Genomic DNA, 11,173 nt, shown 5'->3' on the forward strand with positions numbered 1-11,173 from the left:
AGCTACATATCTACAAAAATTCAATAATACATCTTCTAGTTGTTCATGGAACAGTAAAATAGTAGGTTGCCTATGCTTATAAAACATTCAAGTTTACGGTTACCTTACCAAGCTACTTTTCATCCCCTTCCATGGGAACTTCAGTATTAGTCGGGCTGGTCTCTACATCAAAACAACACAAAAAGCATAAATTTAAGCATTTGATAACCACTACACGCTAGTAGCTACATATCTACAAACATTAAAAAGGCAATAACACATATTCTAGGTGTTCATGGAATAGTAAAATAGTAGGTTGCCTATGCTTAAAAAATCATTCATGTTTATAGATGCCTTACTATGCTGCTCCTCACTGCCTGACTGGCCGGTGGAAAGCTGGCTGGCTACATCGAAACAACGCAAAAAAAGCATTTAATAGGCAATTCAACCATTTGATAAACAGTACACACTACACGCTAGTAGCTACATATCTACAAACATTAAAAAGGAAATAACACATCTTCAAGGTGTTCATGGAATGGTAAATATCATAAGATGAATAGTAGGTTGCCTACATTGTTACCAATTGTTACATGTTAGCCTTTATCAATTACCCATCGTTACCAAGTGTAAGATATCACACGTTACTACCTTGTAACCTCTGTTTCAAATTTTTAGGCATCACCCTTTGGTACCAATTGTTACCTATACCTGTTGTTACCAATAAAACAGGTAATAATTGGTGAAAAGTGCAACAGGTAAACACTTTACAACTGCATCACACACACTTCACAACTGCATCACATGCACTTCACATCCACATCACATCCACTTCACAACAACATCACACACACTTCACTGAAACATGGTACCAACTTCTCAGCAACACATAAACTTCACATCTACATCACACGCACCTCAAACACACTTTACAACAGCATCACACACACACACACACTTCACATCCTCATCACATCCACATCACAATATCATAACACTCACTTCACTGCTATGTCAAACGTACTTCACACACACTTTACAACAGCACAGATCTTTATTCAACACCATGGAGCTGTACAGTCACACACAACCATCCCCAGGCTGGCCAGAGCTCCATTAGGGCCCTAGACTGCTCGTACAGATCACCACTGTGCTTGGGAAAAGTAGCCAGCAAAAGCAGACTACTCAAGTCTTGCTGATTTTGATTGCAAAATTTGATAGCTTATTCATGTAGCTTTGTGTTCTTAGTGAAAAATGAAATCTACTGTCATTGGCGATAAGACCAGTTTTCCCAGAATGGTTTCTAAAATAAGACATCCTCAGCATTTTGGGAAAATGCTGGAACAACTTTTAAGAGATAATTATATGTATGCATGGTGCTATACAGTATGTACACAGAAGTTGTATTTGTGCTGAGATAGATGTAGAGGGTACACTGGCAGATCTTTATCCCTGCAGCCTTCTCCTAGCTTAACCAATGAAATACAAAGTCAATAGCTTTAATTGTACAGTCAAAACAATATCATGTGCTTGAATTTTGAGTCAGTTACTGCACACTCAACAGGATCTTTAATATGCAAACAACTTTTTTGAGTACTCTGATGTATTCAAATATCTCAAAATTGAGCGTATAATTCAAGTTTAGAGAACTTTTCTTCCTAATTACCTGTATCCTGATCCTCCTCTTGATCCATCTCTGACATCAAATAACTCATTTCTAACGAACTTTAAGTATGTTATTATATCGTCCATATTACTGTGTATCTGTAGACAACGTTGATCTAGATGAAGGACATGGATTGACCTATTCAGAAGGAGATGTAGAAGTACATAACAGATACACTGACCGTCACGGAATAGTTTGTGATAGAAACTGGGACCTGAGGGATGCTGATGTTGTCTGCCGTCACCTTCGTTATCCAGGTGCCCTGCAAGCATTAACCAGGTCTCACTTTACAAGCACAGAATATGCTGAGGGATCAATATTAAATGCTTTCTTTACTGATGTTGACTGTGTTGGAAATGAAGAATCAATATTTGACTGCCTTGACATCTATGGAAATGCTCTTGATGTTACTACAGTGACTCCATGTCCCTCACAAAATATTGCTGGTGTGATTTGTAAAAGTAAGTACTATAACAAATGATCACAATACAAAGTAAGGTAAAGTATTGCATTGATTTGGAACATTTAGAAGTACTCCACCCTACTTCCCCATAATATATACAACAAAATTAATCATCTCTGCATAATAGTTTCATCCACTATGAATGGGTTATTGGAAGGAAAATTAACTTGCTTCTTGACTTTAAGTACCGTCGGACTTTAAGTACCATAGAGAATTTTGGTGGGAGAGATTTTTACTCTAGATTGTCTAAGAATTTACAGACAATTTTTTTTGTTGAATAGTTGTGTCAGACTGCATGCATTCTCTGTTCATACTACATTCTCTGTATTTAGTTCACTAAAATGTAGACTAATTTTTTGGAAAATGAAGTCAATTTGCCAAATCCACCATCAAAATTTTGAATCGTACAGTATTTGTAACATGCAGTAATGCCAAAAGATACTACATAAATTATTGTCTTCATACAAGTTGCCAATTGTAAACAAAATGTGTGAATTACTAATTAAAAGAAACCAACATTTTGCTTAGCAAATGACAAATTGATCATGAGAGACCATACTGAGGGTGTGTGCGGTGAAAAATGCTTTGCAGCATTAATTTTTATGTATTGTTGCAGATTTTGTAAGATTAGCAGGAGGATCAACCCCTTATGATGGACAATTACAGGGATACACTGACAGACAGCAGTGGGGTACACTGTGTAGTGATGGAGTTGGTGACAATGAAGCTGATGTACTGTGTGCAGCACTTGGATTTGGTCCTCACACATCTATTTATAATAGCACACACAGCACAACTCTACCTATTATAGCTAGTGATTTTCTTTGTTCTGGAATAGCTCCACCTCCTAATCATTTTGATAAATGTACTAACTATGAAGGAGAGATTGCTACTATGAGATGCAAAAGCAAGAATACTCTTGGATTGGCTTGTTCCTGTAAGTCTACTTTTTTTTGTTAACTGTGTATACACGTATCATACAGCTGCAGTCAGATTTGTTGAAGATGGGGTCAGGTCACCTTGGGAAGGAGAAATTGAAGTGTATTATGGTTTACAGTGGGACAGAATCTGTAGTAATGGTTGGGATATTAATGATGCTCATGTTGTTTGTTGTGAACTTGGCTATTTTGGAGCAACTTCAGCAAAATACTCAGGAGCTACACATGGACAACATGCTACTGCTATTCTAAATGGAGTTATGTGTACAGGAACAGAATCACTTTTAATTGATTGTCCCAGACAATTTCCACTCTCTTATGTGAATGCTAACTGTTTTGGAAGTTATGCAGGAGTAACATGCATAAGTGAGTTTCTTAAATATTATAATATATGTGACTGAATTTTGGAAAATCACCCTTATGGCCGCACCTGAAACAATTAGAATTTTTGAAACTAGCATGGTGCTGTTAATAGCAGAAAGCAGTTTTCAAATATTTCTGAAAATTTCCTTGTAATTCAGGGTATCTATGGTTTATTCTACCCTTAATTGGGTAGGAATTTAACTTATAATGCTGTGTTTCAGAACTAAATACTTAATGTGTCAAATGCGCCCATAAGGGTGATTTTCCAAAATTCGGTCACATATTTGATTACTATTCTCTAAACTTGGTACAATGGAATTCCATTTTACGAAGTACCAAAATATTGTTTTGAGAAAGTGTTTTCTGTAAGGTACGTCAAAACGTGTAAACTGTACTTAGGTAATTAAAATTTAATGGGGTTTATCCACTAAAGGTTCAGCAGTGAAACCAGAGACTGTTAATATAACATGGGAACCCCTCCTTTTGCTAGCTTGTTGTCAAAATTGTGAAGTAGGGATTTTTTTTAGTACGCGGATCCCTATATACTTCATTGTTAAGTATGTTATACCTTTTACTATATATGTATCTGGTACATAGTAGACTACAATTCTGACTCTTGTATTGTTGCGATTGCTTTATTAGAGTATCTCAATCAGAAGCTATCCAAAACAAATTGCTAAGGAGTGTGACCAGCTGATCATGGTGCTCAGTTAATGTGAAAGTAATTGATATTAGTGCAGTTTTCTCGTTTGTTTTTTGAGTTATAAATATCCACTCTTTGTACCTTGCCTTTATTTTTATCTCTAATTCTTCTCTTTTTATTCATGTGTTGAGGTGTTAATGTTTGTATAGGCACTTTTCTTTATATGTATACATATGCCACAAAACTATTTGAAGTGTTTATGTTACTACATATGTCTTGCCTTTTCGTACTGTTCCCTTGTGTAGGATACCTCTATAATGTGCCAGTAATGTGCCATAAATGAACAAGAAATTCTGTAACATTGCATGCAATAGTGTGCAAAGTTACCAATTATTTTCCTGTGTTTGTAAGGGAGTGCCCATTCCAAGTTAGGAGCATTGGTTGGTTTAACACATGAATTATGCTATAAGTAGCATGCCTAAATCTCTATTGTCGTAGCATGGGGACACCATATGGTATCCTTGGCAGTTAAATGGTGTGTGACCAATAATATGTAACATTAACTTTAAAAGTTGAAAAATTGATACAAAATGATGTTTGGTCTGCCTAGCCTGCCCACAATTGAAAGACTAGAATGACACATTGGACAACCTTTACTTTTACACAACAAAATCTCACTGGTATACAAGTTACACAATTTTTCTGGCAGATTGATTTTAATCCATCTGTGCCAGAGTTCTGCTCACTAATTTATATGCATTACTGCATACTTTTGTTGTATTGTAGCCTAACATTTAGTATGTGCTTTGTAATTGTATGTAGTTGTATGTTCTCATACTCCTGTACGGAAGATCGGCTATGCCGGATATACGTAGAAGTTTTAAAAACATAATGTGTTTGCATATCTATAATTAATTAAGACTGTTCCATGAAGGTATTTTTCATGGCAAATATGTGACCAGATTTGCAAGAATCCCATATGTTAACGAAAGCCTAATTTTACAGTAGAATGCAATAAACTCAGTGGGTGAAACATTTACAAAATCAAAGAAAGTTTTCATAATTTTTTTAAGCTCTTGTTTCACGATGTAGGAAGGTAATAAAGGTACAAACCTTAGTTGCATCATGATTCCCAAAGCAAGAGGAGTTCCAAAATCTTTGTTTCGTGTCAGTGCTCCCAAGCAGAGAGAAGATATGAACGTTAGTTTGCCTTGCATTGGATGAGCGGTTTGTTATCATTCCTTTCTCAAGTTTTTGCCCTCGCCCTGGTTGTAGGAAAGACCTGGAAGACAAAACTTACCCAGCAATTAATTTGCCTGTTAATGGAGAATCCAATGGTGTAAGTTGCATCTCAGTAGAAGACTGCATTCGAAAGTTATGACCGTTTATTTAAGCATGTGTAGTTTATTTTTTGTATTGTCACTGTACAAATTGATTTTTCCACTTTGTAGCATTGTAACTTCGAAAGTTCTTGGATTCTAGAGCTGAAACTTTGGTTGGCCATTCCTTTGGCTATCTGGATAAAGAAAATGTAATAAAATGGAATTCGAAAATGCACTAACATATCGGGTTCTTGCAGATCCGGTCACATATAATAATATTATCGAGAGACAGACATCATTTTCTTTTTGGGGTTCCCTACTATTAAGTACTGTCATACTTTATGATTTCAGCTGAATGTCAGAGTTTGCCACCACTGGAAAACGGACATATTGTCAGTTCCACAGGAAACAGAACCAATGACACAGTTACTGTCAAGTGTTCAGAAGGGTTTGCATTATCAGGATCAGCTACAAGAACATGTCAAAAGAATGGTCAGTGGAGTGGAACACTTGCTCACTGTTCAGGTTGGTTGATCATTGAATACAAGGTGTTTCTCTATGAGGAATGAAGACTACATATAATATTATATGGTAGTAAGTAACTAAACATGATTGTCATAATTCAGACCCTTGTATGATTCATAAAACCTGTTTAGAAATGTGTCAAAGTGATTCACTTGTGAGATTATTAAGCAAGTGCCCTTGTAAAACTACATAGCTATTAATCAACACATGTTATGCCGAAAAGGTTTACAAGATACATTTTCCAAGTTAAGCTGGATAAAAGTGCAACAGCTTTTCATGATGGTTAAAGAAAGTTGGTGACAAATGATAACTTGTTAAAGTTTATTTTGCAGTGCTTCAAAAAAATCACACCAGTGGTATAGCCAAGGGTGGGCCTGGGTGGGCACATGCCCACCCAATTTTACTTAGGACAATGGCACCCACTCACTATTGCTATCACGAACAAGAAACAAGTAGTGCATACCTTTGTAGCACAATATTTTCATTGTAAATCAGCAGCTAATATGAGATAAGTCTAATAATCACATTGCATGATTCGAGTAATTTCAGTGCTTTCTATTTAATGCACAGCATCACATGATCCACATTTTAGCGAGGAAGAAAAGAACTCGAATAAGGAGTACATCCGGAATACGGAGTTGTAATTAACAGCAGATTTTTTTGTTGACAAGGTTAATTAAAGTCTCCGGCATAGGGCAAGTCAGTTGGGAATACCAGAAAAATGCAGCATTTAGTAGCTGAATTAAACCAAACGATTATCTGAAGAGTCAGGTTGAAGTAAAAAGAATTGTGTACAAGTAAAAGGAGTTGTAAGAAGTTAGCTAGTTTCTATAGCAGGAACAGCAGCGTATAGCATATTATTACTGAGCTAGCTAGATACATTTATGCACTTTTGAAACAGTTTTTAAACCAAATGTATGTAGAGTCCACAGGGATGGACTCACATTTTGTACTAGTTAGTTGCATGGTGTGAAATATGTGGGTGAGTGTGCCCACCCACTCCTGAAGGCCTGGCTATGCCACTGAATCACACAATTTACACTGTTATGCTCCCATGGACTTTTTCACATTTGATATTCCAAACAGAATTTGCTACTTATATAACGAAAATTTTACTGATACTCCAATAATACAATTAATAGTCCATTCAATTTATTAAAATTCTGTTAGTTTCAATGAATCTCCTGACTGACAGTATATGTATCAACTCATTGTAATACACTATGTAGCAATAGCCATATAGATACTTAAACTACTGATATGTAATCTACTGACCAAATAATTATGTAGGAATCTTAACTGCACTTATAAGCCATACTTCAAAGAGTTCACTGGAACTGCGTGGTAGGTATTTCCTTGCCATTACAGTCCAGTAAGGTGTTTACTTATCACCTTTTGACAAAACAAACTGAGGAAGTAATTTTAGCAAACAGCAAATGTAGCAAAAACATTAGACCAAATGTGTAACAACATAATTATGCCAAACATAGGTCTTTCTACTAATACAGTGTCAGTATAATGTGTTTCTTCAAGCCATACAAAAGTACCTGCAAGTCTTTTGCTTGGATGGACACTGCAACAATCATAGAATATCTTGTAATTGACACTCCTGCTGTGATATAACAAAATTTACATGAATATTCACAGTATTGAGAAGACATGCACTCCTTACTAGTAAATACCTATACAACTTCATATATAGATTTAAACTTTTGAAATCTGGTATTGTTACATGCAGTTTCCATGCATTTGCTTATTTCTATGCACGGCTCAACTTAGTACTGCAACTACGAGCACAGTTCCTATCTCAACTAATGCAATGACAGATGTACAAGATGATGAGGACAATGCAGCTATGATTGCTACTATTTCACTAGCTGTTGTCGTAGTGATACTTCTAATGATTATCATATTTGGAGCTGCAGTGATTTACCTTAAGAAGAGGTGAGTGATAATTCCATTGCAATAATTATCTATAAATGTTAGTGTTGGATGCAGCACTACTATTACATACCATATTGGTTAGCAATACAACATTTAAATTCTTGACCATATATTGCAATAATTATAGTCATTAGTTCAAGTTGTATGGATAGCTGATATAAATCATGATCAGCAATCAGAATATCATTAAACATCTTAATTATGCTTTAATGGCATTCAAATAATTATTTTATATACTTATCACAGTGTTGGATTCAGTCAAAAAAACCCAAACCTCCATTTATATATGGGTCAGAAGCAGTCTACAGTTGCTTGGTTAATTTACCACAGCAGACAACCTCACTATAGTTCAGTAGTATGAGTGCAATTGCATGTAGCTACTAACATCCATTGTAGCTCAGAAAATTTACCTCCCATTCATTAAAAGCAATCTAATAGAGCAGTCAAGTAACTATTCTAGTAGAACAATCAAAGATACAATTTTGGCTTAGTTTTATGTAACAGTTTCAAGAATAGAATTTATTGTACTAAAATTCAAACTTATAGCTTCTAAATTTTGAAAATATTCTGAAGGCACGTCCCCACACCCACTCATTGTTTTATTCTTTTAGAAACCCCCTTTTTAAAAATTAAATAAATTATGTCACAGTATTACCTGTAGATATCATAAATTTGATGAATTGGGAAGAGACTGGAAGTTACCCAGTGGAATGGGCTGAAATGGAGAATTTCAGAAATGCTATGCATATGAAATTTTCAATGGATAAATGTGACTGGATTTTGGAAAAATGATCCAAATTGCATATTAGAAGTTTTGAGATAAACGGTTTTACGTCAGAATAACTTGACAAGGATAGCAAGCATGCGCATGAAATTTACACAAGACATGCAGGCCCGTAGCCAGGAATTTTGAAAGGGGGTTCTTTTTGACCAAAAGTGGACCTTTACTTGCATGATGATTAATAAAGGTACTGAGACTGGGTGTGCGAAGCACACCCAATCTAGGGGGGTCTGGGGGCATGCCCCCCCAGAAAATTTTTTGAAAACATACTAAAAGGTTGAATTTAGTGGCATTTCAGTCAATAAAAATAACATTTTTTTTAGGTAAACTGAAGACCAGCTGTATGAATGATATCTGGAAAAGTATCTCTACTGCTACTGTAATTATACCATCTGCACATACATGTGTCTAAATATAATATATTGGAATGTCACAATGAATAAGAATGGGAAAGATTGAGCACCCTGCCAAGATCAACAGGGGCAGTGTAGCAGAACAAAGGGTGTCTTAAACAATGAAATTTACACATTGCATGGAGTTGAAGCATGGATGCTATTCGTGGGCTCTGCATGGAGGGGCTTGTCCACCAAAATCTTATATTTTAATGAAAGCTCGGTTTAGACAATCTACATGTAAATTAAGTAGCTTTTAAAAGAAAATGTAATTGTGACTGTTCTATTAGAGTGATTGTTCTATTAGAGTGGTTGACTGCTCTATTAGAGTATCTCAATCTTGCATTGCATTTAATGCAAGCACTGAATGAGTTACTCGGAGCACTTATTTTAGCTTCTTATTATAGTGGTATCTAGTAAACTGTAGCTAATGGACTTTTGCTCCTGAAAATTTGGACTTGTATACTAAAATTGTGGACCTTTTTGCTAAAATTGTGGACCTTTTACTGAAATTGTGGACCTTTTTTCCAAGAGGGCGGTTCTTCAGAACCCCCCGAACCCCCCCTGGCTACGGGCCTGACATGCATCAATCTATTACCTTTCAGACCACTTCCAGTACTTGCAATTGTTGGGGGGTGGCAAAGAGATAGACTTCAAAATGAAGGCAGACTATGATTAAAGTCCAGACACGAGATTACAGAGCTATGTTCGCTTCTTAGTGGTTGATATGCAACAGAATTAACAGAAAAAACATTTGGCCAACAATATCAGGCCATCCACCATTAAACTGCCAAGCCAGGCCCTTCACAAGGTCTGAAACCACCGTTCGAGATTTCCAGAAAATACATTTGTTAAACCCAGTGCCGAGTAGTTTGAGTAGTACTGAGGGTCAAAACTAGTATATAATACCACAAGTTCATAATATACCTCCATAATTATGAATTCTTGGTAGTATGATAGTGTAACTATCCACAGGTGATGTTTTCCTGATGTGCGATTTGGGTCAGTTTTAATCTGGTCACAAATAATTTAGGCTCCCAATTATATCAGTATGACTACATGATCCTTGTTAAGATGAAGTTGCTTATTTTAACCTGGTGCGTGTATCATTTTTACATTTATGGCAGGTCTGTCACAACCATATCTAAGAATACTAGAACTTATGATGCTAGCAATGATCAGGAAACCATAGTTAATCCTATCTTTGAAGATGATGAAGCCCCTTAACAAGTAAGTACAGAGAGGATGGCATTTATAAAATCACTGCATGTGTAACAATGGAATACATATGTAAATAAGGTGATAATTCATTTGATGATACTGAAAGTAGTGCCCAACCACTATAATATGTAACTGTAAAAGCTTCTGAGATAGAAAAATTTTTGATACAATATCGAAAATGCATGTTGAGTATCATTAAATCATTATTATTCTGGACAGTGAAAGTTTCTGCATGCATGGATGGCCTTTTGGCTGGAAAACTCAGGATATTTGTAATGCACACAAAACATGATAGAGGGCAGCAGAGAAGGGGGGACAAGGAGGGCTGCAGCCCCTGTGAAAAAATTATGGGGGGCTTAGCCCCCTTAAATTACTTGTAGCTGTGATGGAGGGCCTAGCTTAAATACCATCATTCAAGATACTCTAATAGAGCAGTCATAGTATTCTTTGAGCAGTGTAGCAAGCTACATATGTAGTTATAAATAGGGAGATATAGTCTAGTTGGTAGAGAGCAGCAGGTAATGACCTTTCTTCCTTTTGTTTTGGTCTCTGACTTACAACTAGGCCATGGCATCACCAAGCTAGACCCCCAGCTCCCCCTAAATATATGTGTCTCTGCCGCCTCTGAGTGTAGCAACAATATGGTGTATTCTAACTAAATCAACTACTGTATAGCTGCATAATCTTAATTTACAGCTTCTTTTCTGTCATAAATTTTAGGACAAGATGATAAGGAACTAGCTTATAACAGTCCCCAAGATATTTTATACAACAGCTAGAGGTTGCTAATTGATTTTATTTCAAAAGGTGTATTGCATAAACACTGCATTATTAATTATAGAGATATTATGGATATCACCTGTTGACATTCCTCGGAGATTAATCAATGCAGTTAATATATGTGACCATGTTTTACAAACACACTTCAGTCACTTT

General features: G+C 36.0%; 1 protein-coding gene and 1 long non-coding RNA gene across 2 annotated transcripts in view; both read left to right on the forward strand.

Moving 5' to 3' along the window:
- Positions 1-11,173, forward strand: part of LOC136243603 (H(+)/Cl(-) exchange transporter 6-like) — a 134,603-nt gene that overhangs the window by 99,766 nt on the left and 23,664 nt on the right. The gene's annotated exons all lie outside the window — the stretch shown is intronic.
- LOC136242114 (uncharacterized) lies at positions 7,238-11,080 on the forward strand. The gene is made up of 3 exons (XR_010694488.1): positions 7,238-7,843; positions 10,144-10,246; positions 10,958-11,080. It is a non-coding gene; the product is annotated as an uncharacterized lncRNA (long non-coding RNA).

Source organism: Dysidea avara, chromosome 13, assembly GCF_963678975.1.
Source record: "Dysidea avara chromosome 13, odDysAvar1.4, whole genome shotgun sequence".
In the NCBI taxonomy this organism is placed as follows: Eukaryota; Metazoa; Porifera; class Demospongiae; order Dictyoceratida; family Dysideidae; genus Dysidea; species Dysidea avara.